Source organism: Bubalus bubalis, chromosome 3, assembly GCF_019923935.1.
Source record: "Bubalus bubalis isolate 160015118507 breed Murrah chromosome 3, NDDB_SH_1, whole genome shotgun sequence".
NCBI lineage: Eukaryota > Metazoa > Chordata > Mammalia > Artiodactyla > Bovidae > Bubalus > Bubalus bubalis.
Window position 1 is genome coordinate 167894240 of NC_059159.1, and position 26406 is coordinate 167920645.

Here is a 26406-nt window from a genome sequence, read left to right on the forward strand (position 1 = left end):
AAGAGAGCTCCAGAAAAACATCTATTTCTGCTTTATTGACTATGCCAAAGACTTTGACTATGTGGATCACAAGAAACTGTGGGAAATTCTGAAAGAGATGGGAATACCAGACCACCTGATCTGCCTCTTGAGAAATTTGTTTGCAGGTCAGGAAGCAACAAGAACTGGACATGGAACAAAGGACTGGTTCCAAATAGGAAAAGGAGTATGTCAAGGCTGTATATTGTCACCCTGCTTATTTAACTTATATGCAGAGTACATCATGAGAAACGCTGAGCTGGATGAAGCACAGGCTGGAATCAAGATTGCCGGGAGAAATATCAAGAACTTCAGATATGCAGATGACACCACCCTTAAGGCAGAAAGTGAAGAGGAACTACAAACCCTCTTGATGAAAGTAAAAGAGAAGAGTGAAAAAGTTGGCTTAAAGCTCAACATTCAGAAAACTAAGATCATGGCATCTGGTCCCATCACTTCATGGGAAATAGATAGGGAAACAGTGGAAACAGTAGCAGACTTTACTTTTTTGGGCTCCAAAATCACTGCAGATGGTGACTGCAGCCATGAAATTAAAGGACGCTTACTCTTTGGAAGGAAAGTTATGACCAACCTAGATATCATATTGAAAAGCAGAGACATTAATTTGCCAACAAAGGTCCGTCTAGTAAAGGCTATGGTTTATCCAGTGGTCATGTATGCATGTGAGAGTTGTACTGTGAAGAAAGCTGAGCGCCAAAGAATTGATGCTTTTGAACTGTGGTGTTGGAGAAGACTCTTAAGAGTCCCTTGGACTGCAAGGAGATCCAACCAGTCCATTCTAAAGGAGATCAGTCCTGGGTGTTCATTGGAAGGACTGATGCTAAAGGTGAAACTTCAGTACTTTGGCCACCTCATGCAAAGAGCTGACTCATTTGAAATGATCCTGATGCTGGGAAAGATTGAGGGCAGGAGGAAAAGGGGACGACAGAGGATGAGATGGCTGGATGGCATCACCGACTCGATGGACATGAGTTTGAGTGAACTCCGGGTGTTGGTGATAGACATGGAGGCCTGGCGTGCTGAGATTCATGTGGTTGCAAAGAGTCGGACACAACTGAGCAACTGAACTGAACTTGCATCTGCAAAAAATAATAATACATGGGTAAAATAGAAGACGGTAAGGCAGATTATAGGGTACAGATGTGCTTGTGCTCAGTTGCTTCAGTCATGTCTGACTTTGCAACCCTACTAACTGTAGCCCACCAGCCTCCTCTTTCCATGGGATTGTCCAGGGAAGAATACTGGAGTGAGTTTCCTCCCTCCTCCAGGAGGTCTTCTCAACCCAGGGACTGAACCCTTGTCTGCTGCCTCCCCTGCATGGAAGATAGATCCTTACTGCTGAGCCACAGGGGAAGCCCCAGGTTATAGATACCAGTAAACTAAGAGACTTGAATTTTCTCATGCCTTCTCAATGCAATAAAAAGCAAGGGCCTCCACTGAGAAGGTGATAACAAGAGGCTGTTAGAGCTCTGCAGGAAGGGAAAGAATCAAATAGTAATTCTGCAGAGTAAGAGAGTGAGTGGACTAGGCTTCCAATAAGCCTTGCAATGGGTTGGGAGTGGCATAGAGGAAGAAGACCAGTCCCAGGGGCATGAGGATGGGATGGGCGCCTTAGAAATTGCACACACCTCCTCACGAGATCGACCTGCCCTGGAACAAGCCTTCAGGCAGCAGTGGCAAGTCAAGCCACATGCTCCTACTATTCCTTCCAGTTCTGGGATTCTGTGATTTCAGAGGAAAGCAACCCAGTGCACTAGAGCATGCCACACACAACGACTCTGCAGCACCTTCACTCACAAGAGTGCAAGCTCAGTCTCATAAATAATGGTCACGGGTGGCTGAACACACTGGCCCCGAGTGGGGTTTTTCCCGGTGTCATCTTGTTTATTACCTTCAGCTAGATAGGAAAATTCAAGAAAGTGTAAGTCATGTATCTGTTGTCTGACAGCTGGTAGAAATGGTATGACCCAAACTGAGGAACATTCTCCAAAATACCTGATTCCTCATGATTGTCAAGGTCATCAAAAGAAACAAAAACAATCAAACAAACAAAACAAAACAAAACAAATGTAAAGACTGAGAACTCATGTCAGACCAGAGGAAACTGAGGAGACAAGATAATTCAATGCCATGTTTCACCTTGGACTGGATTCTGGGACAGAAAGAGGCTATTACTGGGAAAAGGGGTGAAATTCAAATGAGGTTTGGGGCTTCATTAACAGCAATGTACTAATGTTGGCTTCTTAGTTCTGATGCCTAAGATGGTAAGACGTGAACATTAGAGGCAAAGAGTTGAGGTACCCATGAACACTCTTTGTATTCTCTTTGCAATTTGTCTGTAATTCTAAAACTAGTTCAAAATAAAAACTTTCCTAGAAACAACAATAACAACAGTAGTAGCAGCAGCAACAACGAAAACAAAGCTGTGACTAATCCCCTGGCATTCTGACTCCAGGAGCTCTGCTCGTCAGCGATGTCCCAGGCACCAGAAGCTGGAGGTCATTATTCCATATTCAATATGATGTGTCTAAGGCCTCCGTTTTCTGCTTTTACACCTACATGCATCCTCTAGCCGAGAGGCAGCCTGGTCCAGCATAAAGGGACGGTTTTGAATCCAGGCAAACACTACTTCAGCCTCAGCTCCCCTATTAACTAACCATGTGTCTGAGCCACTTTCTGGCTCAAACCTTTGGTCTCCTGGCTCTATAAACTGCAGCTGATAATCTTTCCCTGCCCTCAGCTTCATGCAAGACTCATATGGAAACAGAAACGCACAGAGCTTGGCACACAGGAGGTGCTCAAGACACATGAAGACAAGCTTCCTTCTCATGATCTCAAAACCAAGAGCGAACCAGCTTCTTTCTTTCTGACAGGAACCTTTCTTGTTTGATTTATAGGCTGGTTTAGGTAGTTGAGTTTTAAATAATTCATAGTCCTGCTGTTAATATTTGTAGTTGTTGAATTCCTCTAATAAAACATTTAGGGATTTCTCCCCCACTGAAGTGTATTTCGCCTGGAGAATGATATGTTTTCTGAAATCTAGGACTTGGCTGCCCTCTCTTTACTTCCCTTTCTGCAGTTAGTCCTCTCTATTGCTATGGTGGGGCTGAGAGATGCCAGCTTGGGTTTTGTCCAGCAGCTATGGGTGTGCAAAATACAGAGGAATTGATTCACGCGTGGCTGCACCTAGGGATCATTTATCAGGGGCCGTGTGCTGGCTATGCCCTTCCCAGGAGGAGCTAGTGGTAAAGAATCTGCCTGCCGATGCAGGAGACTCAAGAGACACGGGTTCGATCCCTGAGTCAGGGAGATCCCTTGGAGTCGGAAATGGCAACCCACTTCAGTATTTTTGCCTGGAAAATTCCATGGACAGAGGAGCCTGGTGAGCTACAGTCCATGGGGTCTCAGAGAGTCAGACACAACTGAGCAGCAGGCAGGGCACAGCTGTCTACGAACAGACTTTTTATTAGAGTTGGGTGTGAACTCAGACGTGCCATGTCCTTGCTGTGTGAGCCGAGACAGGTAACCTAACCTTTCTGAGCCTTTGCTTTCTGGCATACAAAAACAGGCATGATAACACTCTTAGTTACTTGGCCTGGCATGCTTCTGGATCTTCAAATTCTGCCGGTATCCATAGAACCCACTTTACCTGATCTTTCCCAGCCTCAGCCCCTACCTTGCACATTGGATCTGACAAATCGACCCCTCATTTATTCTGTTTTCTTCTCACTTTGGTTTGGATCATTTCCACAAGGACCCCAGGGCCTTTTCTGGCCAAAACCCTGCTGGCCTTGTATTTCTCAGTTGTCCCAAATTTGGGGGAATGACAGATGATTCGAGCATGCTGTGGCATTTTCTTAAGGACGCTCTGGCTCCCCCTCGAAGACGCAGGAGAGTTTGAAACACAAGGCAAGCTTCACAGGTGCCAACTGTATTGTTCAAAGAATATACTCCCTTTTATAGCACTTATATTTCATTCTCTACTGCCAGAATGGAGACACACGCTGGGTTTCTGCATCCGTAATTGGGGAAGAACAGATGGGAGAGACACAGTTGGAAGTAATACTGTCATTAAAATAATCTATACTGCTCGTAACTCTCGGGTGTGTGCGAGAAGGTGAGCGGAGCTGTGTGGACCAAGTGTCTTCACAGCCTTTCCAAATGGAAATTATAGGGGGCTTGTGCCTTGGTAACATCTGAAAACCCACACGGTAACATCTGAAAATCCACATTCCCTCACGGTACACCTCTGTGGTACACCCCGCTGGTGCTGGGGCCCCTGAAGACAAGAAAAGGAGCAGATTGGTGGAAATGTTTTCTAAAGGGTGGGGCAGGCTTTTTGGAGAAAAGAACAGCGCTGGTAAAAACACCACTGGGGTCTTGGACTTCCCTGGTGGTCCAGAGGTTAAGAATCTGCCTGCCAATGCAGAGGACACCGATTGGATCCCTGGTCTGGAAGATCCTGCATGCCATGGGGACAAATAAGCCCATATGTCACACCTACTGAAGCCCGCATGCCTACAGCCTGTGCTCTGCAGCAAGACAAGCCACTGCGATGATAAGCCTGTGAGCTAAAGCTGGAGAGTAGCCCGTGCTCGCCACAACTAGAGAAAACTTGTGTCCAGGAACGAAGCCAGCACAGCCATAAACAAGTAAATTTTTCTTTTTTTTTAAGTGTGCGGAGTCTGGAAAATAGGGAGTGTTTTCAATTAATAGCAGATAGAGCAACCCAGGTGGGACAAGGATTTTGTTAGGGAAGGAGTGGGAAATATGGCGGGAAGAATGTGGTGATGAGGAAATGTTGTATGAGAGTCCCCAGGGTTGGTGGAAAGAGGCTTGGACTGGGAGTCAGGCTCAGTGCAGGCTGTGACTAACCAGCTATGGCAAATACACATATTTCCTAGGTCTGAGTTCTTCAGCTGTAAAGTGGAAATAAAATAGACGATCCAAGTAAGTCTTCAGTGGCTCGGAGGACAATAGCTCTGCACTTCAGCAGGACACGTCTAATTCCTGAGCCTTTATTCTCTTCTGGCCATGAAAGTCAAGTTTAACCTAAGGTTCTCCCAGCCCCTGCTGTTTGATTAACAATAACAACAACAATGCTAGTAATAGTAAAATAATAGAACTCCCTTTCTGGCTCAGACGGTAAAGAATCCGCCTGCAGCAATGCAGGAGACCCAGGTTCTATCCCTGGGTTGGAAAGACCCCCTGGAGAAGGGAAGGGCAACCCACTCCAGTATTCTTGACTGGAGAATTCCAGGGACAGAGGATCCTGGAGGGCTACAGTCCACGCCATCGCAGAGAGTCAGGCACGACTGAGGAACTAACACTTGCACGTTGACTGAGGGCCTGCTTTGCTGACCTGTCTCAATCTCGATCACCACTGTCAGAAGCCCGTCGTGCAGAGACTGTCACCCTTCACACCTGGGGTACACCTGAGGTAAGGGGGTACACCTGTGTCAGTGCCACGTGGCAGAGCCCAGAATCACGCCTGCCTTCGGTAGCTGCCCTCTTCCCACCGGTCCGTTGCTATGGTAATAACGGTACCTCCTAAGGCAAAGAACACTGTGGAAACCATTAAAGTACATTAATTTAATCCTTTCCACTGCCCTTCAAGGGAGATCCTGGGATCCCTATTCTTTTCTTTCTTTTCTAATTAGAGGTAATGACCACATTCTGATGGTTTCTGCCATTCATCAACACGAATCAGCATTAGTATACCCAAGTCCCCTCCCTCCGGAAGCCCCCGCCGGCCTTCCTCCCCATCCCACCCCTCTAGGTTGCCACAGAGCACTGACTTGGGCTGCCTGCATCATACACTGAGCTCCTGCTGGCTACGCATTTGACATACGGGAATGTATCTGTTTCCATCTATTCTCTTACATCACCCCACCCGCTCCTTCCGGAATTCTGTCCAAAATGTCTGTGTCTCCCTTGCTGCCCTGCAGGTACCGTCTTTCTAGCACGATCATCATTACTATCAGTACTATGATTCACATTATCTTCCTAGATTCCCTATACATGAGTTAATATATGATATTTGTCTTTTCCCTATGCTCTAGGCTCATCCACTTCATTAGAACTGACTCAAATGGGTTCCTTTTTATAGCTGAGTAATGTTCCACTGTGTATATGTACCACGACTTCCATATCTGTTTCATCTGTCATCCATATTCTATAGATGAATACACTGAGGCTCTGCAAAAAGAAATCACTAGTTCAAAGTCATTAAACCAGCCTATGACACAGCCTCACATCAGCCTGGTATCAAGACTCTGGATTCTGTCTTAGGTGTTTCTGTGCTTAAATTCACACAGGTAGAGTTCAGAATTCGGAGAAGGCAATAGCACCCCACTCCAGTACTCTTGCCTAGAAAATCCCATGTACAGAGGAGCCTGGTAGGCTGAAGTCCATGGGGTCGTGAAGAGTTGGATACGACTGAGCGACTTCACTTTCACTTTTCACTTTCATGCACTGGAGAAGGCAATGGGAACCCACTCCAGCATTCTTGCCTGGAGAATCCCAGGGACAGCAGAGCCTGGTGGGCTGCTGTCTACAGGGTTACACAGAGTCGGACATGACTGAAGTGACTTAGCAGCAGCAGAGTTCAGAATTAGGGGGCAGATCCACAATCTCTTCCCTCAAACTCTGGGATGTTCTCTATAAACTTTTTTTTTTTTTCCTCAAAGAGTGCCCATTCTGCCAAACTTCTAGACTTCCCTCTACTTCCCCGCTTCCCCGAGAAGCATTCTCTTTGCAGAAATGTCAAGGCCACTGTCACAAGGAGGAAATCTGAGCTGATATCTTCACATGTCTGCAGCAGCCTTAGACATGCTAAAAGGCTAGGGAGTAATCCGTGGCTGAGACCATCCTTCTCCTTGAGGAAAAGGCTTTTAACCTGTAGACCAGCACATCAATATGAGCTTTAGAAGAGGTTTTTCCACCGTACACTTCAGAGGGCCCCTTATTTCTATAGGTCAGGGCTTCATTCTATTGCTTCCATCCAGTACTGATGGTCCACCATTAGTGAAAAGTGCAGGCGAAGCTCTTTGCACATCACTTTACAGCATCTGAGGCTGGAAGGTGGGAAGGAGGAGGGGAAGCTGACTGAGCAGCTCTTTTATACAAATTGGCTCAATCGTAGCCCCACAAGGCAAGTACTGCATCAATATCCCCATTTTACAGATGAGGATATTAAATTTCAGTTCAGTTCAGTTCAGTCACTCAGTCGTGTCTGACTCTTTGCGACCCCATGAATTGCAGCACGCCAGGCCTCCCTGTCCATCACCAACTCCCAGAGTTCACTCAAACTCACGTCCATCGAGTCGGTGATGCCATCCAGCCATCTCATCCTCTGTCGTCCCCTTCTCCTCCTGCCCCCAGTCCCTCCCAGCATCAGAGTCTTTTCCAATGAGTCAACTCAGATGTTTAAATGAGTTGTCCAAGCTTTGTGGTAAGTTGTAGAACAAAGTTTGAATCCATCCAGGTCTTTTGATTTTCCCTAATGTTAAAAGCCCTGTAGCCTTTCTGGCTGTACCACATGAGCTCCAATGCTAAGAAAAAGATTTGGCCCTCCTCTGTCTGTCTTCCACTCTCACCTTTCTCATTGATCCAAGATTTCTCACTAGCTTGGAAAATGCCATTGTTCTAGTCATTTGGGCAACAAAAGTGCTAATTTCTCTAGGGAGATACTTCCCTTGCCTTTTGTTTGTTTGTTTGTTTGTTTAAGTGATAAGGATTTCACTCTAGGACCCCAGTGACATTGACCATGTTCTTGCCACCCAGAGAATCTTGGCATATGCTGTTCCCTCTGCCTGAAATGTTTTTTTTCTCCCCATTTTCTCCCTTTAACCCTGCTCATCATTTAGACCTCAGATCCACTGTGACTTTCTCATCAAGCTGCCCTGAACCCGTGTTGAGGTCAGTTCCCTTCCATGCCAATGAAGTCTCATAGCACTGCACTACTTTCCTTTGTGGCACACGGCTCAGTTTCCAAGTATTGATTAATCAGTGAGTTATTGGGTTAATACCAGCCTGTTCCCCTAGACCATAAGGTCTATAAGAGGGCAGAGATCACATTTCCTTGGGTCATGACTGAATCCTGGATTCCAAGCGTAAGTGAAAGTGAAAGGCTCTCAGTCGTGTCCGACTCTTTCCGACCCCATGGACTATATGATCCATGGAGTTCTCCAGGCCAGAATACTGGAGTGGGTAGCCTTTCCCTTCTCCAGGGGATCTTCCCAACCCAGGGATCGAACCCAGGTCTCCCGCATTACAGGCAGACTCTTTACCAGCTGAGCCACAGGGGAAGCATAGGGCTTGGAAAATAGATGCTCAACAGAATTTCCTAACTTGTGCTTTAAAGAGGTATAGCTTTCTGCTTGTAGCTGGTTAGAACTACAGAATCTTAGGCTCCATCCCAAACCTTTCTGAATCAGAACCTGCATTTTAACATGGTCTCCAGATGATTCCTGTGCATATTAATGACTGATCAGCACTGCAAAGGAAAAAGGAAGACAGACTGGCAGGCTGAGGGAGCCCAGTGGAATAAATCAGTCTTGAGTTCACCAATTAATTCAGTAAAATTATCTGAGCACCAACTATGTGCCTAGTACTATACTGGGCCCCGTGACTCTGGCGTGAACACAGTAGATGTGATGCCTGCCTTTATGGAACACTTCGTGCCTCTGGCTGGGCAGGGCATATAGAGCCATCAGAGCAGAGGGAGGAGATGCTTGTTGGCCTGGAGCCGGGGTAAGGAGGGCTTCCTACAGGCGGTGACTGGGAGCAGTGGGTAGAAAAGGCAACCTCATACTCGACGGAGCTTTTTCTCACATGTCACCAGGTTAGAGGCTGACAGATGGGTCAGGAAGTTCTTATAATAATCCAGCCTAGAAATGCAAGCTGGTCTTTATTCCCCTGTTGAGTCTCTCCTCCACTCTCTCCTGCAAGCCCTTCTACAAAACCTGCGAATCAAGTAATAGTCAAATCCCACAGCTTCCCTCTCCCAGGAGAGCCTCCCTTGCTCTTTCCTTATTCACATTCTGCCTCCCAATGTCAATTTCCCACCTTCTTCTCGACTCTGTTTTCTTCCCCCTTCCACCAATTCCCTTCCTAGCATTCCTCCGATATAGCATTATGTGGACTATAATGCAGTCATTAGAACTGATGTCTACAAAGACGGTAATAATACAGAACACACTTAGTTATAACAGGTAGCTGGGTGCAAAACTGCATGGACATATTACAAGTCTTATAAAAACAAAAACACTGTGTATTTTTTTTAAAGGCAAAACTCCAGAAGTATCAACCAATATTTATGTTTCCATGGGGACTTGGAAATACTTATTTAAAATTTCTCTATTTTTCATTATTTTATGACTGGGGATGCCTTTTATAAATAAAAAATACCACATATTAAAAACTTCTGCCATTTATTATGTCACTTTGGGCATAAATTAATTTGAGCATAAGTTAATTTCCCTGAGCTTCAGTTCTCGCATCTCTAAAATGGGTAGAAGAACTGTGCTCTCCACCTAGGGTGTTTTGAGATAGTGTTCACTGAGCCTAGAAGGACAGGAAAGGCTAAAATCATAGCAGTAGCATTATTGTGATCTGCTCATAATTTCTGGTTCAGTGCAGGTTGGGATCAAAGAACAGGACAAGTTAGATCCGGTTGGGACAGAGGTTGGAGACAAGAGGTCACTGTTTTGGAGTTCTGAATGTTTTAATTGTCTGTATGGCCTTGTAAGTCCTGTTCTATCTCTGGGATTTTGTTTTTTCAAATGTTGAAGAGGAACATGATCAACAGAACTTCCTGCCACAAGTCTGAAAGATACTATCTTAACTCCCCTGGAATTTACACTGTGTACGCTTCAACAGCGTTAAAAATTCTATTGGACAGGATGGGGAACACATGTATACCTGTGGCGGATTCATTTTGATATTTGGCAAAACTAATACAGTTATGTAAAGTTTAAAAAAAAAAAAAATTCTATTGGACAGATACTGTGAGCTCTTTCAAATCTTTCTTAGCCTCTGAAGTATGTTAACCTGTGAATAAAGGTCTATCTCTGTTAAGGTCAGGAGGCCTCATGTGTGTGTTAATCACCCAGTCGTGTCTGACTCTTTGAGACCTCATGGACTGCAGCCTGCCAGGCTCCTCTCTTCATGGAATTCTCCAGGCAAGAATATTGGAGTGGGTTGCCATTCCCTTCTCCAGGGGATCTTCCTGACCCAGGGATCAAACCTGGGTCTCCTGTACTGCAGGCAGATTCTTTACCTTCTGAGCCACCAGGGAAGAGTCATACTTGGTTCCAAAGAGCTACGAGGCTCCTCCTCTTCTGCTGACCACAGAGCAGTTCTTAGAGTTTCTCAGATTGTGTCCATTTTTTTTTTAAGCCATGTTAAATTTACATAACATTATAAATCAACTATACTTCAATAAAATTGAGAAGAAAAAAAATCATGAAAAAGATATCCCATGCCCTTGGATTGGAAAGTTTGATATTGTTAAAGTGGCCATACTACTCACCCAAGCAATCTACAGATTTAATGCAATCCCTGTCAAATTACCCACGGCATTTTTCACAGAACTAGAACAAATAATCCAAAAATGTATATGGAACTACAAAAGACCCAGAACTGCCCAAACAATTGTGAGAAAAAAGAACAAGGCAGGAGGCATAATCCTCCCAAATTTTAGACAATATAACAAAACTACAGTAATCAAAGTGGCATAATCTTGACACAAAAACAGACATATGGATCAATGGAGCAGAACAGAAATAAACCAGAAATAAACCCACACATCTATGAACAATTAATCCGCAATGAAGGAGGCAAGAATATATAATGGGGAAAAGTCTTTTCAGCAAGTGGTTTTGGGAGTGTTGCACAGTTGCATGCAAACCAATGCAGTTAGAACACACATCAGGGAAGCCCAGTGGAATATTAGTCAGCCATAAAAAATGAAATAATGTCATTTGCAGCAACATGGATGGACCTAGAAATTGTCATAGTGAGTGAAGTAAGCCAGACAGAGAAAGACAAATATTATACTGGATTGCTTACATGTGGAATCTGGGAAAAGGGTACAAATGAACTTATCTACAAAACAGAAATAGAGTCATAGGTGTAGAAAACAAACTTATTGTTATCAGGGGGTAATTAAGAGCATAAATTGGGAGATTGGAATTGACATATAAACACCACTCTATATAAAATAGATAAATAATAAGGATGACTATAAAGCACAGGAAACTCTACTCAATACTCTGTAATGGCCTACATGGGAAAAGAATGTTAAAAAAAGTGGATACATGTATGTATAACTGATCCACTTTGCTGTATACACTAAACTAGCACAACATTGTGTGTGTGTGTGTGTGTGTGTGTGTATGTATATATATAAGCTAAATCTACTGAGTATATGGCAGGGCCTTGGAAATTTTAAAACATTTAAATATATCTTGGTTTGTGAATGTCTCTTGAGGTACTGATTTTTATATGACAAAGATCTAGCTTTTTCTGTGCTGAATTAATAATTCACTTATGCTAATAACACAAAGAAATATTTAAAAAACAATATTGTACTAAGTAGAAAAAAAGCTAGTTTCAGGAAAAATAGATACTGTGATCCCATTTGGGTTAAATTTCCCCTATATAAATGCATGTCAACCATGTTAGACTATGCACTTCAAATTGCTAAGCAGTGGGTACTTTGGGGGTGGGATGTAAGTTTGATGAGTGAAGATTTTTGCTTTTTTCTTCTGCAAATGGTTCTTAAAAAAGATTTTTTTTTTCGGTGACCAAAACAGTAAACTCACAGGACATGAAGACTGGCAGAGGCAGTGCAGGAAGGGACTTAAGCTCAATGAATGTTTTATCAGCTGCCAGAGATGGGGTTCGGTTCTTCACCTGTATTCCTCATTTATACCTCATAACAAACCCTTGGAGGTAAGGGTCAGCAGTGCGACTTTGTGGATGAGGACGTTCAAGTTCTGACTCAGACACAGCCTATCTAAATCTCAAGTCCGTCCTCGTCAAGAGCATAACACCAAGAGTCTAATCCAAGGCCGCTTTGCGGATGGAGACGTGGAGCCCTCTGAGTCTCGCTCAGCTGGAGGTCAGCAGGTAGGAAGCCCCTCCTGGGCACTGTCTCCCTCTCCTGGCTTCTCACATCTGGAAGTCGTCATCTCCAGCCAATTTGCTCTTTATGGAGCAAGGGCTTGCAGTTTTGTTTCTCTGCTTCCAGATCTGGGCTGATGACAGTCTCATAATGAGGCAGCCGCTCCTTGAGGACCCAAGTCTGCACTTAGTTGCATTCTTTTACTCTTTTGTCTAGAGATGAAGTTGTCTTTGCTAATCAGCCTTCCTCGGAGAAGAGTGTGCCATCTGCACTTTTTGAGAAGAAGCACGTGAGCAGGAAGGAGCTGTAGAAAACAGCTCCTGTATGGTGATTAGACTCAACGTTGATCGACCAGTTAGGCAGAGACATCCACAGTGTTCATTCCTGGGGGCAGTGATAGTTTTGGGGTCTCCCATGCCTGGCTGGTCTACCCTGGGGATGGGGCAGCTCAGAAGGAGCCAGAAGGTACGAAATAAGAATTCAGATTAGATTCCTTAAATCTCAGACTTGGGAGGAATCACCTTAGCAGAGGTGATTCAATCTGAGTTCTGACCCATGTGAGGGGTCTCCCTGCATCTTCCCTGCCGAGTGGCCACCAGGCTCTGCTCCAGTGACGGGGAGCTCACTACCTCACAGAGGAGTGTGCTGCACTGAGGCACAGGTCTCACTCGGAGAATGCATTTGCTGGTGGTGTCAAGACCCGCTTCCCCTGCATCCCCATCCACAGGACTCTGAGGTGCAAGAACTGAAACCTTCACCCCGAACTAGTGTATGACTCAAGCTAAGGCCTCTAAAGCACTTGGGAGACCTGAGAGAATCCTTAGAATCTCGTCTCTCATTTCACAGACAGGGAAAAATGAAGTCCAGAGAGTGGATGTTTTATTAAATTTGAAGTCTCTTGACTCTCAGTTGAAATGCTAGGAGGATACACCTAATCTGCTTCTTCAATATAAAAAGAAACAAGAAGCCATTCCCTCAATCACAATTACCAAGATACCAGACATTTCTGTTCAAGGGCTCTGCCCAGCCCCTATTGAATCGTCACCACCCTCACCACCGCCATCGCTGTCATGGTAACAGTGACCATTCGCTGTGTGCTTCAGTATCCATCCAGTGTTTCACTCTGAGTGGCTCCTCCATAAGGACCTCATGGAGAGGGGTGAGGAATACCCCCCTGACAAAGGGAATCATCTGTCATGACAGCAGGCTTTTAAGTAGCTTCTCAAAGAAGAAAAGATGCGCTTCTTCCTGCCACGTCTCATCCTCTGGGGCTTCTAGTATCAGAACCAGGCTACTCTTCCTCTGCCTAAAAGGAAACGTCCATGAATGTGTGTGCGCACACACACACGTGCTTATACAGGTCCCTGGCGCATAGATACCCAAAAGGGAGCTCAGGGCTGGCTCCAGGTCTCAACTGGACTTACAGTCTCTGAGCACTTCATTCAGTTTCTCAAACAGACCCAAACCTGGTCCTGCTGCTCCTGTTTTCATGTGTATATATTACAGGTTATGATTAATGATTAGGGAGACCAAGCTTTCTAAAGCCCAGCTTGGATCTTATGTATTGCAATGTCTCTCCTACCCTACCCACCCCTTTTCTCCCTGCATACACAAGGACTCTCTCTCTCTCACACACACACACACACACACACATTCTCAGTCATGAACATACATATTCAAAAATGTCCAATGTCCTTTCATCACCTATAAAGTTCAAACACCCTAGCCTAGCAATAAGATATCTTATGATTAAGTCCCACTGCTTCCTTCCAACCTCATTTCCTCCATTCTCTGTCATCCTCCATCCAAAGTGGTCTCTTGTGCACCCCATCCAGGCCTTTCTGGGACAGTGCCACTGGTGAGAATACCATCTCCTATCCAACTGCCAAAGTCTAATTCAAATGCCACAAGGTCCATGATGTTCCCAGGACTCCTGCTGTAAAGGATCTCTCTCCTATCAGAGCTCTTAGGGCCATTTTCACAAATAGCCTCAAAATACCTATCGATCCAAGCAACTGATGTAGGTGCCTGAACTGTTAACAACCATCCCTCACTCGCCAGCCCAGGGGCTTATTTTTGGTGCACGTTTCCCTTCGGTTCATCCTACAGCCTTGGCAGCTCCATCTGCTCTTACAGGGACCACTACTCCCATCTTTTTGTTCCCTGCCTTCATGTTATCAGGTCCCATTAAAAAATAAAACAAAACACAACAATTGTAGTGAATTTGCATTGCTATTATTTTTTATTGGTGCTCGAAAAAATGTTTGACCAATTCTTAGAATAATATGCCTGACCATGTTGATAATGTTAAGTTAAATAAGGCATTTGATTATTGATTGCTTTATTTAAATCTTTCAGAGAATGCATGAGCTGACTGCTTTTTCTTTTCTTAATTTCCATTTTATAGATGAGGAAACCAACACTTGGAGAAGTCAAGTCACTTATGCAAATTAAATCACCCGCAGAATAAAAGAGATGAGACTTGAACCCAGGTATAGCTGACTCCAAAGCCCACAATCTGGGTCACAGAATAACCCAGAGATATTTAGTCACATAGATCAAATTGCCAACATACATTGGATCATTGAAAGAGCAAGAGAGTTCCTGAAAAACATCTACTTCTGCTTTCTTGACTATGCCAAAGCTTTTGACGGTGTGGATCACAGCAAACTGTGGAAAATTCTTCAAGAGATGGGAATACCAGACCACCTGACCTACCTCCTGAGAAATCTGTATGCAGGTCAAGAAGCAACAGTTAGAATTGGACATGGAACAATAGACTGTTTCCAAATTGGAAAAGGAGTACATCAAGGCTGTATATTGTCTCCCTGCTTATTTAATTTACATGCAGAGTACATCATGCAAAATGCAGGGCTGGATGAAGCACAAGCTGGAATCAAGATTGCTGGGAGAAATGTCAATAACCTCAGATACACAGATGACACCACCCTTATGGCAGAAAGTGAAGAACTAAAGAGTCTCTTGATGAAAGTCAAAGAGGAGAGAGAAAAAGTTGGTTTAAAACTCAACATTCAGAAAACTAAGATCATGGCATCTAGTCCCATCACTTCGTGGTCAATAGATGGAGTAACAGTGGAAACAGTAAGAAACTTTATTTTTTTGGGCTCCAAAATCACTGCAGATGGTGACTGCAGCCATGAAATTAAAAGATGCTTGCTCCTTGGAAGAAAAGCTATGACCAACCTAGAGAGCATATTCAAAAGCAAAGACATCACTTTGTCAACAAAGGTCCGTCTAGTCAAAGCTATGGTTTTTCCGTTAGTCATATATGGATGTGAGAGTTGGACTATCAAGAAAGCTGAGTGCTGAAGAATCAATGCTTTTGAACTATGGTGTTGGAGAAGACTTTTGAGAGTCCTTTGGACTGCAAGGAGATCCAACCAGTCTATCCGAAAAGAAATCAGTCCTGAATATTCATTGGAAGGACTGATGATAAAGCTGAAACTCCAATACTTTGGCCACCTGATGCGAAGAACTGACTCATTTGAAAAGACCCTGATGCTGGGAAAGATTGAAGGTGGGAGGAGAAGGGGACGACAGAGGATGAGATGGTTGGATGGCATCGCCGACTCAATGGACATGGGTTTGAGTAAGCTCCAGGAGTTGGTGATGGACAGGGAGGCCTGGTGTGCTGCAGTCCATGGGGTCGCAAAGAGTCGGACATGACTGAGCAACTGAACTGAACTGATTTAGTCACATGCAATTTACTATAAGGAGAGAGAGAGCTGTGAGGCCATTATTTAGAAATAAAAGCAAAACCAGGATTTATAACAGATCAGGAAGAAAAGAGCAAACAGATCAGGCAGTGTGAGATAGATGAATTGTGGTTTACAAGTTTGGGGTAAACTAGCTCCAGTGCTCTCGCCTGGAAACTCCCATGGATGGAGGAGCCTGGTGGGCTGCAGTCCATGGGGTCGCTAAGAGCCAGGCACGACTGAGCGACTTCACTTTCACTTTTCACTTTCATGCATTGGAGAAGGAAACGGCGGCCCACTCCAGTGTTCTTGCCTGGAGTATCCCAGGGACGGGGGAGCCTGGTGGGCTGCCGTCTCTGGGGTCACACAGAGTTGGACACGACTGAAGCAACTTAGCAGCAGCAGCAGCAGCTAATTGTATTACACAAAGAGGTCAACCTGAAGAGTCTGTCCTTGAGCTGGCTAAATACAGATATCAAAGGGACTCATTTTTATTATTTGTGGATCCTTCAGGAAACCTGGAGCATTTGGCTGGGAAGGGTGGCAGGGTATCTCTGTCCCCTCTATCAGCACCTCTCCCTTCAGCAGGCCAGGTCTCCCTTGCTTCCTTCATCAGAGCCTCTCCTTAGGTGCATACTGCCCCTTATCTCCCTAGAGACTGACTGATTTCTACGGCTTAAAGGACAAAATGTAGGTGGAGCCCTTAGCATGAGAAGCTGCCACACGGTCAGCAGATGTAGAGCTATTGTGCTAAGCTTTACAATCACGGGGCTGTTTATTATCTTTACACTTATTGTTACCAACAAAAAAACTGGTGGGTTTTGTTTTCCAGGATTCACTGATGTTTAGATTCCTTCTTTGGCCAGCTTCGGTAACTCACTTGCCTACCAGCACACTCAGGACTATTCATAGAGTGCATTGCTTTCGATTGATCGGCTCCATCTATTACAATTGTCCTGGCCACGGTGAATATACAGTTACGACAGAAATTTGTTCCAGACTATTGTCCCTTTGACACCTGTGGGCTCCCAGGGAATGGTGGCTGGGCTCCATCTGATTCAACTCCCTTGTTTGTCCAAGTGCTATCTTCCTTTATGAGCAGAAGTATCTCAAAGTGGGGGTCTTTCCTGAAGCATCTTTAGCCCCTACTCCATGATCATGCCTGCAGAGATGCTTAGGGGGTGTTCTTGGGCAGAATGAGGGAGGGGTTGCAAGCACCACTGTGCTGCCCTATTGCTGTACGCGATCGATGGTCAGCACGGACAGCCCCAGGGGGTGCGTGTCCGCCTCCCTGGGAAACCGCATCCCTTTAGCCGTGGCCACAGTGCTCTCCATGTGCCCTTTCATTCTTGTGCAACAACCCACCGTACCTGCTCCTTGCTTTCAACTAACTGACTGTAGTTCAGCACTTCCCATGACACTCCACAGTCTGAGCTTCCCTCTCCATCACTTTCCTAGGTCTTCCAACTGCCTCTGTCTCCCAAATAATCCTAAAACAGCTAGCATTGGCTGGGTACCTACTCTGTGGCAGATGCTTTACATCCAAAACCTCGCTGAATCCTCACAACAGCACAATAAGTAGGTCTGTGTGTTTGACCACCTATTTTACAGATGAGAAAACTGAGGCTCAGAGAAGGGATTTTACACACTGAAGAGAAATAACTGAATACAAACCCAGCTCTAACTAACACCAAAGTCCAGCAGTTTAGCTGTCTTCATGTAGAAACACTGATGTTTTCAGCTATTCAAGGAAAATTGCCCATATAGACTTGAATAGTAACAGGCAGTCACATACCCCTGAACTCAATTATACTCACAAAACTCCATGGCATTAGCTCTTCCTCTTCTAACCTTACACATACATTCAGTTTCTACAGAAGATACACCAGATCCCCTGTAAGGCAGAGAGCTGAGCAGGGCTTGGTGTGCAAACTGTTCATGATATAAATCATAGCCTTGATGACTGTACAAAGGAACAGGAAGATGAGGAAAAAAGAATAAATAAAAACTATATCAAAATATCTGACTCTTAGAAAAACAAAGACTTGAGAGATGCAAAGGAATGGGTCAGGAGGGTTTAAAAAATGAATCCTTAGTATAAGCGTGGCATTATAGTGAGTGCGTTAATAACAACAGTGGCCATTTTAAAGCACCTACTACATTACTCCTTGGAAGGAAAGTTATGACCAACCTAGACAGCATATTAAAAAGCAGAGACATTACTTTGCCAACAAAGGTCCATCTAGTCAAGGCTATGGTTTTTCCAGTGGTCATGTATGGATGTGAGAGTTGGACTATAAAGAAAGCTGAACACCAAAGAATTGATGCTTTTGAACTGTGGTGTTGGAGAAGACTCTTGAGAGTCCCTTGGACTGCAAGGAGATCCAACCAGTCCATCTTAAAGGAGATCAGTCCTGGGTGTTCATTGGAAGGACTGATGTTGAAGCTGAAACTCCAATACTTTGGCCACCAGATGCGAAGAGCTGACTCATTTGAAAAGACCCTGATGCTGGGAAAGATTGAAGGCAGGAGGAGAAGGGGACGATAGAGGATGAGATGGTAGGATGGCATCACCGACTCAATGGACATGGGTTTGGGTGAACTCCAGGAGTTGGTAATGGACAGGGAGGCCAGTGCATGGGGTCACAAAGAGTTGGACAGGACTGAGTGACTGAACTGAACCGAACATACTATGGACTTTTCATACCTTCTATATCATCCTTACAAGAAGCCAGCAAATCTTATCTCTATTCTTAGTACTATTTTATAAATGAGTAAATTAAAGCACTGAGAGGTGGAGCAAATTATCCGCGAACATACAGCCATTAAGTGGCAGAGCCAAAATTAGAATTCAAGTCTGTGTATGTCCATGGGCTGTATTCTTTCTGCTAGACCTGCTGCCTGCAATTCTGACATTTCTCACCTACTCTTCTTCACCTTCCAGTTGGAGCTGTGATATTATCTGCATTTACAGGTGAAAAGAAAGGGGCAGAACCATCATGTTGAAAAGGACCTGGAAACAGAAGTCTTGTTGGGAGAAAGAAAGCTGTTGTGGAGATGAGATCTGAGCTGGGCCTGAAAGGGCTGATGGGATTTGGTGAACAGACACTGGGAAGATGGCATCAAGGGAAAGGTCTTCATGATCCCAGGTATGGAGAGCTAAGAATGCAACACACAACAGAGAAAATTCTACTGGCCGGGGTGGCTGTGCCATTAGGCTGCTGGAAGGGGACTTGGCCAGAATCCTGCAGAGCCTAGCTAGAATTCTTGACTTTGGCAGATGGTTTGCTTTGAATTAAAGACGTTGACACTGTGGAGTTGTCTCTGCGAGAATTTAACCCTGACGAGAGGCACTGGGACTATTTTCAAGGGACCATGAGAAAGCAAGTCCACTCGCAGCAACTGTGAGGCTCCATGCTGTCTAGACACTAGCTCCGTGCAGTGTCCTGGAGTGTTTTGTAGCAATCTCTTCCAAACCCAGAGAAATAAAGTCCACAGCGCCTTTGGGAGACAAAGTGGCACTTGTTCCCCACCATCTAATCTGAACAGTCCTTTGCTGACTAATTGAATTACTCGAGCCCGCAAACTGATAGACAGCTGCTAAAAATGGTTATTGCATTATTAATTCGCTCCAGCAATTTCACATTAAACCTATACTGTTAATAATTTTTCCCCTTCTATTTCTTCCCTCTTAATTAGACTATTTAAAACTTTGAAGGGATAGTCTTCCCATGCTAAATGGAAGCATCGGGCAAATTACATTTTTGATTGAATACTTCTCTGATAGGCCAGCAAATGAGACTGTTGAGTTGTTAATTATTGTCAGAGTTCCACACGACACCTGCTAATGAGGCAGTCAATCTCAGCTGTCAGCCCCCGAATATTAATGGAGGCCAATGGGATGTACTGGGAAAGACGCTCGCCGGAGGGCCAGGGGGTCCATTTCATTGGCCCGTACCTGAAAGGATGGTGACTTCCTGGGGCTAGGGCTAATGGGAATTTGTGATGAGTGTACAAAAGGGTAGAAAGTAATACAGAGCTGAGGTCAGCCAGAATGGCTCCATGGCACCAGGTGGGCACCCCTGGGATGGCACAGGTGGTTGGTATTCAGCATTTATCACTACTGGCCAGGCTAGGCTGTGCATTTGGATTTTTTTGGGAGGGTGGGGTGGGGGGGATGCTGGGCATGAAGAAGTAACTATTGAGTAGTCAGGAGAAGGTACACATCTCAAGACTGCAGATCTGGGCTCAGGATGACCTAGCCTCAGGCTCCAAGCCCGCCATCTTGGCATTTAGTCCTGACTTCAGCACCAGCCATGCTGAAGAGACAGGTCAGGTCAGGTTTCACTCAGGAAAACCAGGGGTGACAAAGAGGGGATGCCATCCAAGACTGGGCACCACAGAACCATATATTTAGTCTGCCACCAAGCAGAAGCTCAGTAGAAGGGCAAAGAAGGGAGAAGAATTGGATTTGATTCAACAAATATTTACTGAGTATTTTGTATGCATGATAAAAACTTAAGTTCCCTGTGCAAACTCCCAGGGCAGACATTTTTGGGGAATCATCACTGACTTTACTTCTGCTGCACGGCTGTCCACTCCCCGCTCCCCCCACTAGAATGCTTCCCTAAGGCTCTGCTTTGCCTTCCCTAATGCTTCAGGAACTCTTTCCCTTCTCCATCCCCATTTCTCCTGCCCTCATCCTGGCTCACTGGGCTGCTGTCCCAATCTAACTGTTACTGACCCTTCACTCTCTCACCCTCTCCTGCTCAGAGCTCTTGGACATCCTCTCCTGCTCCTCCTCCAGCTGACTCTGTTCCTCAAACACTCCAGTCCGGCTTCCTGCCTCCCCGCTCTGAGCTTCTGTTTCACCATCTTTGAATCAGGCATCCACTTGCCGTGGCATTTGGCAAGGATCTAGTTAACACATGTTAATTCCTATCTCTCTGAGTCTCTTTTCTAAGTTGCATCATTCCAACTGATGTTGAATCTTTACCCTTCAGTCTACCTGCCTATACTTTTGATTCTATTCATTTTAGGATGATACAGGTAAGGGTTGAGAATGAGGGTGCAAACACTGGCCTCTCAAGGATATGACATCCTGGCAACAGACTGGGGGTTGATCCCTAGAATGGAGACACCCCTCCCATAACATGGAAGAAGGCATGAAAGTGGATTCCCAACCTGGGAAGGGCAGTGCGCAAGGAGTTTGTGAATTCAAACAGGCTGATTTTCAGCTTTCACTTTGCAACACTGTAGGGGTCAGAGTCACAAAAAGAAAACAATGGAATTTAACTCCTAAATATATACACTTACCACTTCGCTAACAGAATAAAGTTAGTGTTAGTTGCTCAGTTGTGTCTGACTCTGCAACCCCATGGACTGTAGCCCACCAGGCTCCTCCGTCCATGAGATTCTCCAGGCAAGAACACTGGAGTGGGTTGCCATTTCCTTCTCTAGGGGATCTTCCCGACCCAGGGATCAAACCTGGGTCTCCTGCATTGCAGGCAGATTCTTTACTGTCTGAGCCATCAGGGAAACCCAACAGAAGAACTGAGACCACAGATGCTTGTTGACAGCATGCTAGGTACCAGACACCGTTCTAGGTGTCTAGGATTCCATGTATGACAAAACAGGTAAGATCTCTTCCTACCAGGAGCTTATATCCCAACTTGGGAGGCAGTGAGCAGTAAGTAAATCAATACATGCATATATACATACAGCAATTTCAGATAATGATAAGGGATATGGAGACTATATCTCTTATGGCATGAGAGTGATGGTGGGGCAGGCATATGCAGGGTTAAGCAATGTTAGGGAAATATCAAGAGCTAGATGTGAGCCAGGATTTCAGTGAAGAGAAGCCAGCTCAGTGAACAATGCTCAAGGAGAGCATGACAGGCAGAGGTGGCGTGTAAAAAGGGCATTTAGAGGCAAGTTGCAGGGATAGAAATAATGCTGGTTTAGCTGAGTCACGATTATGAGGGGTGGGAGGTGGGTAGAGTGCGTTTGAGTTTAGAGAGGTAGAACCTCAGAGGCCATGATGATAAGCTTGGATTTGGTGCCAAGGTCACTGGGAAGCCTTTGTAGGATTTAAGTGGTGGAATGCTTTTAAGTGCTTTTACAGATTCCTGTGCAGCAGCGTCCCCAACCCTTTTGGCACCAGGGGCCGGTTTCATGGAAGACAATTTTTCCATGAATTTTCTGGGGGTGGGGGGATGGTTTCTAGATGATTCGAGCACATTACACTTATTGTGCCCTTTATTTCTCATCTGATAATCTGTCAGGAGGTACAGGTCCATGGTCCAGAGGTTGGGAACATCTGCTTTAGAGCACTTTATAGATGAAATCTGGAGCCAGTGACATGCAACAATGAAGTAGATACAGCCACCACCTTCTTAGAGTTCCAACAGTGAAGACAGACACATTGCCAGGTGTCCGATACAACATAAGGACAAACAGACCTAGGGTGGCCCTCAATGGCTGCTCTTTCTTTCTCCTATAGTAATAGACATTTGTTGGAGTGAGGGGTGATTCCCAGGAGGCGCCTGTGGCACAGAACCCCAACTGCCAGTGCAGGAGGCATGAAAGTCTCAGGTTTGATCTCTGGGTGGGGAAGATCCCCAGGAGGAGGGCATGGTAACCCACTCCAGTATTCTTGCCTGGAAGATCCCACGGACAGAGGAGCCTGGCAGGCTACAGTCCATTGGGTCGCAAAGAGTCGGACACAACTGAAGCGACTTAGCACTCACCCACACACAATAGATATTTTAGCTCAATTTTTGGCTTCCCAGAATAAACGTCACGTTGCCCAGTCTTCCTTGAAGGCTGGGTGTGGCCAGCAGAGCCTCGTTGGCCAATGGGGTTTATGTGGAGCGAGTTTACTGCAGCTCTTCCTCGGGAAGCAACTGGCTTTATGTAGTGCTTTCTTCCCATGCCCCCATCCTCTGCTCACGGCGTGGATGCAGTGTCTTTCTTCCCATGCCCCCATCCTCTGCTCATGGCTTGGATGCAGTGTCTGGAGTGCCAGCTCGGAGCCCTCCAATGAGAGCTGGATCTCAGGATGGAGGGCAGAAAGCAGGCAGGAGTCTGAATCTATGAGCGTCCCTAGAGTACAGAGCTTACCATTCCGCCCTGCAACCTCCCTCTGAACTTTCACCCAGCAGAAATCCCACCTCCATCGCATGCAGAAACAGGCTTTATTTTGGGTCTCTGCTATTGCAGACTCAGAACCACCTGTGCTAGTAAAGGGGTGGGGAGAGACCGTTCATGGGCGTTCGGAGACACAGGGGCTGATTTCAGCCTCTTTAAAACAAACTGCCTGCATTTACCCCAAGCTTCCCTCCTAGCTGCTGCTTATTACCTGCTCTCCACTCCTTCCAGCTCCGTGCTGCAGGAATGGGTAAGACTAGCTGTTTCCAAGACCTCATGATGGTCTTATTTGTGCTTTCTTGCCTCCTCTCAGGCCCATTTTAGACAGACAGGAGAGAAGCCAGAGCGAAGGTGGACTCAAGGCTGTCCCTCCCCGCAGAGAAGCCGGCGATTCTGTCTCCTGTTTGTGAGACAGGCAGGCCAAGACAAGTCTGGATGACAAACCAGAGCACTTGAGCAATTAAACCAGAGCATTCATTTTACAAGGCGGGAGGAGAGGGCCAGATGAAAACAGGACCTAGCTAATGCTAACAGGAGACAGCAGTCCTCTGGAAGCTGCTACTTACTGGCAAAGAGCATTCCTGAATTTGACTAGGAAAAAGAAAGTCAAGGAAAATTCACCATTGACTAAAATATCACCATTTAAACGCCATAGGTGGAACATACCAATTACACTGGAATCCACATGAATCTGTGCAAGATGTCAGACAAGACAAAACATAATGCTGAGACGGTCTGACTGTTCTGGACTGCCCTGTCTTCTAGTTAAATAATGTCTTCAGGCAGAAGTAACAGTCAAAGAATGGAACAGAAGGTGCATAGCAAGCACTGCCAATCAACCAATCTGAACGTGGCAGGGTCCCAGAGCCTTCTCTAAGAAAGTGTAAGTCCTTTATTTTCTGGATCAAGGAGCTATCTGGGGAGTCCTTGCAGAGGGGCTGGGGTCACCAGGGGCACCTGGGGCTCAGGAAGCAGATATTCAAAAACTGCTCTGAACCCACTTCAGTATTTTTACAGCTGCCACTGCGCACTGTTCCTTACCTGCTGAAGATCAGCCCCGCTTCCACAAATGAGAAACTATTGCTCCAAAGAGATGCCTTGATGCCTTGGATCAAAGAAGCCCGATTTCTTTTCTCAACAGCCACAGAGGTGCCAATGTTCTGCAAGTTTTCTTCCAAGCCCCATAAAGGGCCCTGGAGTACCCATCAAAAGCAGTGCCAGCTGCAGCTAATACCCACAAAACACTTTGCAATTAACGGAGCTGCGTGTGCCGTTAAGACAACCTTATGGGGAAGGCAATACCCCCCAACTAAGCCTCGGAGCATGATGGAGTTAGCCAGGCTGCTAAACACCTACGTGATGGCCTTGTAAAGAAACCAAAAGTGGCTTTTGAATTCATTTAGCTCCGCAGGCTGAGGCATGATGCAAATGATGGCTGGCCCATCGTTCTCTGTTGACATTTATGCGCACCCTGGAACACGGTGCCTGTTGGGGAAATCGGTCTGGTTTCCTAGAGTCAGGCTGTTACCCACGCACAGTCCAGCTCTTTTCCTGTCCTGGCTGTGCAAACTTGAGGACATGCCTTAACTTCTCTGAGCTTTTATTTTTTCTCATTTACAAAGAAGTTTGGGGGATAATACCCCACTAGGTTGTTGTTAAGAGTGATTACAAAAGGTATCATTTCCCTTAGCAGTTTTCATGCCTATGCCGGCCAAACACACACATTACACTTCAAATAAAACAGATCCTGGACTGGATTCCAAGAAGGGCATCCCACTGTCTTCTAGAGATAGTGAAAGTGAAGTCGCTCAGTCGTGTCCGACTCTTCGCCACCCCATGGATAGTAGCCAACCAAGCCCCTCCGTCCATGGGATTTTCCAGGCAAGAATACTGGAGTGGGTTGCCATTTCCTTCTCCAGGGGATCTTCCCAACCCAGGGATTGAACCCGGGTCTCCTGCATTGTAGGCAGACGCTTTACCATCTGAGCCACCAGGGAAGGCCTCTGTCCTCTGCATAAGGGGATTAAGGCTGAGAGATCCCAGGGTTTAAGAGAAGGGGTTTCAGAGTTTTGCATACCTGAATTTGAGTCCCATTTCTGCTATTTTACAATCACTGTGTGATCCTGGGCAAGAAATTTAAGCTCTCTGTGCCTCGCTGCCTTCATCTTTAATTAAGAGGTAACACTGCCAAGCACATAGGAATGCTGTAAGAATTAAATAACACAATGTGTGGGCCTAGCAAACAGAAGACACTGAGTAATAAATGTGAGCTTTTTGAGAGATGTCCTTTACTCCCAAAGCACGTTCCTCCTTGGGTCACAAGACTTTGGGATGAACCAAGAAAAAAATAAAGCTTCTCCTCCCACAGTCTAGAGCACTGTCTTGCCCTTGGGGAAAACCAGGTTCAGGTCCCATCCCCACCCTTTGGGCTGGTGACACAGTACTACCACCTGCTATTTCAGTGTTATCACCTGCAAGGTAAGGAAGTGACTCTTCCTCTCTTGGGGGATACACACACCCTACGTTATTGTTTGAGGTGTTAATTAGCTTATATATTTATAAAATGCATATTCATACTTATCATGTTCCAGAAACTATCTTCACACTTAACTGTGACTCATTAAACTTAATTTTCAGAGCAATCCTTTGAGGTAAATACTATAATTATCCCCATTTTGCATAAATGAAAAACCAAGAAGAAGACATTGAGTAACTCGCCCAAGACCACATCTTAGTGAATGGCAGACCTGGGGTTCCTCTGGCTACAGGCTGACGTTCCAAATCACCAAGCCGTGGGACACCACCATCGCTACCGCCACCACCACCGCGTCAGCAGTTATTAGCACAACAAGATTTATCCTGAGCTGATGAGACACCAAGCACATTCTTGCATGACCTCACTTTATTCTGATGATAACCCTATCTGATGGGTTAAGGGACTTGCTCAAAGTTGCTGAGTTAGCGAGTGTCAGTGCTGACAACGAAGTCAAGTCTTTCTGGTCCCAAAGCCCACCCTCGCACGCACTTTACAAAACTGTTGAAACTGGATGCACTTAGCACATCACCAGGCACATATCTGACAGTCTCCAGGAAGCCTTTCTCTCTTCAAGGAATTTTCAAGCTGTAAACGTTAGATTTTCTGATAGCCCTTAAGCCCTTTGGTATCAATCTTTCCACTCTGTCTAATTTGAAGGGTGAATCTCGGATAACAAATGAACCCACACGTGTCTCCATCTTGTTCTCATTTAGCGCAGCTCTGCCCAGGGCCTGGCACCTTGTCTGTGTCTTTGGAAAGGAAGATGGGTAGTGGAGCCCTGCCTGTCTCCTCAGGGGCTGGAAAAAGCACTGAGTGTGAGGACGCAGGTCTTC

The 26406-nt window shown here is 45.5% G+C and overlaps 1 protein-coding gene and 1 non-coding gene across 13 annotated transcripts in view; both read right to left on the reverse strand.

The window, feature by feature from the left end:
- ASTN2 (astrotactin 2) overlaps positions 1-26406 on the reverse strand; it is a 1030196-nt gene that overhangs the window by 474432 nt on the left and 529358 nt on the right. The gene's annotated exons all lie outside the window — the stretch shown is intronic.
- On the reverse strand, positions 24963-25034 carry TRNAC-ACA. The gene has a single exon. It is a non-coding gene; the product is annotated as a tRNA-Cys (tRNA).